General features: G+C 38.5%; 2 pseudogenes; both read left to right on the top strand.

Moving 5' to 3' along the window:
* LOC104756474 overlaps positions 1-3011 on the top strand; it is a 4773-nt pseudogene extending 1762 nt beyond the window's left edge.
* Positions 3380-4745, top strand: LOC104759323 (annotated as a pseudogene).

The raw sequence follows: 5091 nt of genomic DNA, 5'->3' as shown, positions 1-5091 counted from the left end.
GGATACTTCTAAAAAGGGTAAAAGCTTAGTACTGACTGAAATTGCTAAAGAAGTAGAAGGAAACCTTCGCTCTCCCATTTGCTGCATCATGGGTCATGTTGACTCTGGTAAAACAAAGTTGTTGGATTGCATCAGAGGAACAAATGTTCAGGAAGGTGAAGCTGGGGGTATTACTCAACAGATTGGTGCAACATATTTCCCTGCAGAAAACATACGGGAGAGAACCAAGGAGTTAATTTCTGATGCAAAAATCCAGGTGCCAGGTCTATTGGTTATCGATACACCTGGACACGAGTCATTCACAAATCTGCGGTCAAGGGGTTCAAATTTGTGTGACCTTGCAATTCTAGTGGTTGACATAATGCATGGTCTAAAGCCACAAACCATAGAATCTCTGAATCTTTTGAGAAGAAGGAATGCAAAGTTCATTGTTGCCTTGAATAAGGTGAGACTTCTTGTCATTCTGCTGGGATGTGTTTAGTTTTCTCTGTGGTCACTAATTTATGGCATAAAACCTCCAACTTTCAGGTGGATTTGCTATACGGGTGGAAAAGAAGCAAGAATGCTCCTATAATGACGGCAATGATGCAACAATCGAGTGATGTGGTTAATGAATTCAAAATGAGGCTAAAACAGGTAAGTTCTACGTCTAGAGGCTTTGGTTTTAATATTATAGGGTGAAAAAGGATGTGTTCATGTGTCATAATATAATATTGTTTCATTGGTTCAGGTTATAACCCAGTTCGGAGAACAAGGTCTCAACTCTAAGCTTTATTACGAGAACAGAACAATGGGAGAAACTATCAGTATTGTACCTACTAGCGCTATTAGGTCTGAAATTCTTTTGCTGTCTTCAAATTGTAGTTCTTTAGAGTTTAGAGGTAAACCATGTTCACTATGGATTATTGGATATTGATATTTCAGTGGGGAAGGGATCCCAGATCTTTTGCTGTTGTTGGTTCATTTGGCTCAGAAAACCATGGTCGAGAAACTGACATATGTTGACAAAGTCCAGGTTTGTCTCATTCCTCTTTTAGGTAATGAATCGTTTCTGCACTACTTCAACTTTCTTATATTTTCTTAAACTGGTTGACAGTGTACTGTCCTCGAGGTCAAAAATATTGAAGGCCAAGGTATTACAATTGATGTTGTCTTGGTCAATGGTGTACTCCATGAAGGTGATAAAATAGTTGTTTGTGGGTCACAGGTAAGTAGAAAACTCAGGGGTCATACCTAAACATGTAATATGTCAAGTATATCATAAAGCTGAAACTTGATGTGATTGATTCTTTTCCTTTCTTCTATTTCAGGGACCAATTGTAACAACTATTAGATCATTATTGACTCCTCATCCGATGAAGGAGATGCGGGTGAAGGTACTGTCAGATAGTCCATCCCTTTCCTCTTGTTACTATTATTCTAGGGAAACATGGTTTATGCAAATAACTTTCTACATTCCATTTTTTAATACAATGACAATGTCTTGGTCTGATGTGTCAGGGTACCTATCTGCCTCAAAGAGAAGTAAAGGGTGCACAGGGTATCAAAATTGCAGCTCAGGTTATTATCTCTGACACTGCAATTGCTGTTATTTTTTCCTTGATCGTAATTATTTAGCCTCCTAAAATAATGAGGACATCCTGAACAAATGTTTCCTATATTTTTCGTTTTTACAATAGGGCCTTGAACACGCCATTGCTGGTACTGCCTTGCGTGTGATTGGACCTAATGAGGACTTGGAAGAAGCCAAGAAAAGTGACATGGAAGATATTGATTCAGTTATGAACCGGATTGAGAAAAGTGATGAAGGAGTTTATGTACAAGCGTCTACATTAGGGTCCTTGGAAGCATTGCTCGAGCTCTTGAAGTCCCCTGATGTAAACATACCTGTCAGTGGTATTGGCATTGGACCTGTGCACGAGAAGGATATCAAGAAGGCTGGTGTAATGCTAGAGAGGAAAAGAGAGTTGGCAACGATTTTGGCTTTTGACGTGAAAGTAACTGCAGAGGACGGAGAACTTGCTGACAAAATGGGAGTAAAAATCTTCTGTGCCGATACCATCTATGATCTGTTCAAACAGTTTAAGAGTTACATCGTGAATATCAAAGAGGAGAAAAAGAAAGAAACAGCTTGTGAAGCAGTTTTCCCATGTGTCCTTCAGATTTTACGAAACTGTATCTTCAGAAAGAGTAACCCAATAATCCTCGGAGTTAAAGTCACGGATGGAATACTCAAGGTATATCTTATTTTTTTCTCATGAAGATCATTGTACGCTTGTCTTCTGGGTCACACAGATCTAACAAAATGGTCGTGTTGATGATTTAGGTTGGAACTCCCATTTGCATTGTCAAAAGTATTGAGAATGTAAGAGTGTTTATGGACATTGGGCGTGTTGCATCTATTAAGAAGAACAAGAACCTTCTTGATTATGCAAGAAAAGAGCAGGAGGTGTCTATTGAGGTATGAGACCTCTTTCTCTTTCATTGATTGACTGTTTTTTTTTTTTAGTTTCTCTGCATTTGTTTAAAAACTAATTATTTGTTTTACTACTACTAGATCATTGCGTCTAACCCTGAAGAACAGAAAAAGATTGCGAGGCACTTTGGTGAAGAGGACGAGCTTCTCAGTCACATTTCTAGGCGATCTGTGGACGAACTCAAAACTAACTACTGGGTAAGTTTGAGAAGTACTGGTTTATCGAAAATGTAGTTTTAAAATGAACCGTGTTTTATTAAGCTGATGATACTCGAAACCTTATTGCAGGATGAGTTATCTAACGACGTGAAGAGTCTTGTTTTGGGACTTGAAACAATATTCGGGATATAATAGATTCATTACCCTCTCACATTTCGAAGCTAATCACAGAGATTACACTGAAGTTTGAGAGGGAACATATATGAGTTTCTTCTCTTTTTTTTTCTCTTTTGAACTGCTGTTTAATCTTCTTTTATAGACATTTCTTTAAACGCCCCTATATTTTCTTATGCAATCAAACACTCACTGTTTTGGATTTCTGGTTTAAAGTTTTCTATCAACATTGTCTTTGGTTCAATCTTCCAATATTTTTTGAAAGATTATACAGAGTCTAGTTATGTAACTTGTCTTGCCACATATGTGGGTTATTGTGTAACTTAATACAGTTTGAGGCGAATCTGTGAATCCAGAGAAGTAAAAGGGCTACATTTTGAGATATCCCGTTTTCTTCCATGTGGTTGCAATTTGATTTTCACACTCCTGTGCGACTGTGAGCTAAGAAGTCCTCCGGAGCTAGCTCAGTAGCTCTCGCGCTCCCATTGAACAACATCTCCGTCTATGCAAAGGTATCGTAAGGCTACAAAACAGTTGAGCAAGATTATTGCAAAGTTCGAGTTTTTTTATTTATTGAGATTTGGAAAGAGGCTTAGGCTTAGGATTAGGGTTTTCTGCGTATAGATGTCGAGCTTGTTACACTGCATAAGGGTTTGTATAATTCCATCTTTCCGGAGAAATGTCGGAGATTTCGTGTTTAAATTCTTCCGCCGTCGTAGTCAATCTAGGGTTTCTGGTGAGTAGAAGAAGAACATTGTGTTCAGTGTCACAACAAGTGAAATCAGATGATTTACAAAACCAAACCCAGAGTTCGGAATCTTTTACAGTTTCGTATCTGGTGAATTCTTGTGGGTTGTCTTTGGAATTAGCCAAATCAAATTCAAGATTCGTCAAACTGGTTTCTTCCAAGGAACCAGACTCTCTTCAAGAACCATGGCTTCACCAATGACCAAATCACCAATGTCATCAAATCTTTTCCACGTATCCTTTCATTGAGCCCAGAGGACGTTATCTCTCCCAAGCTCATGTTTTTCAATTCCATTGGGTTAACGGCCTCTGATACTGCGAAGCTGATCTCTTCTTGTCCGAAAACGCTATCTTTCAGCTTGAAGAAAAGACTGATCCCTTGTTATGATTCCCTCAAGAGCATACTCTTAGAGGAAGAAAGTGTTGTCAAGTGTCTCAAGCGTGGATACAGATGTTTCTCTTTGAAGATTTCTCATTGTGTATCTCCTCGGATCTCTGTCTGTAGAGAGCTTGGTGTTCCTGATAAAAGCATCAAGTGGTTGGTTCAAGCGTCTCCTTTGACTTTCTTCTCTTCAGAGAGAAGGTTCAACGAGGTCTTGAACAGAGTTTGCAGATATGGTTTTGACCCGAAGAAGGCTGGTTTTGTTCACGCTACGGTAGCCTTTGATTCCACGAGCGAATCAACAATGGAGCGGAAGTTTAAGTTGTTTCAACGTTTTTTGGTTGGTCTAAAGAAGATTTCGTCTCAGCCATCATGAGATTCCCAAACGTTGCGAATGTTTCAGATGAGAAGATAATGTATACGATGGAGTACCTTGTAAACAACATTGGTCTGCAGGCTCGTGACATTGTTGCAAGACCGGTGGTGTTGGGTCTGAGCATGGAGAAGAGAATCAAACCGAGGAATCAGGTGATCTCTTTGCTTCTCTCTAAAGGACTTGTGGAGAAAGAAGACATCAACTATTTCACTGTATTAAAGATGAAAAGCTTCGAGTTCATGGATAAGTTTGTGCTGAAACATCAGAATGAGATGCCACAACTTATACAAACCTTTAACAAGTAATCAATGAGTTTTTGTTGTGGCTGAATCTTGTCGATAACACATGTATTCTTGGCTTCGGTCATGTTTTGCTATAGGTAAAGTAACTTTTTACATCATAACGATAAAAAAAGATTTACCTATATTGCTTTGGTGGTAATTTGTTGTTGGTTCTGTTTATATTTACTACATAGAAAATGATATCAAAGATGCTAAAGCCACATGTTCCATATTCCTTTCTACGAGGATGTGAGAGAGAGATGACACGCAATCTCGTGCAAAAGCAGCATGAAGTTATAGAACACGACAACGATTCCAAAAGTAGCTCTCTCTTTTTTTTTATTATGTTTCTTCCGTAGATTCATTGATTTGTCATGACAAGCTTTTTACACTGTGAAACGTGATCAAACATTGTGTAAAGGATCTGTATTCTCTAGTCTCAAAAACTGAAAATAAATTTCACTCACAATGCAACGTGTTTTGTTAGGCTAAAGTT

This window comes from Camelina sativa, chromosome 17, assembly GCF_000633955.1.
Source record: "Camelina sativa cultivar DH55 chromosome 17, Cs, whole genome shotgun sequence".
NCBI classification, from domain to species: domain Eukaryota; kingdom Viridiplantae; phylum Streptophyta; class Magnoliopsida; order Brassicales; family Brassicaceae; genus Camelina; species Camelina sativa.
This window is presented reverse-complemented; position numbering and strand designations above follow the sequence as displayed.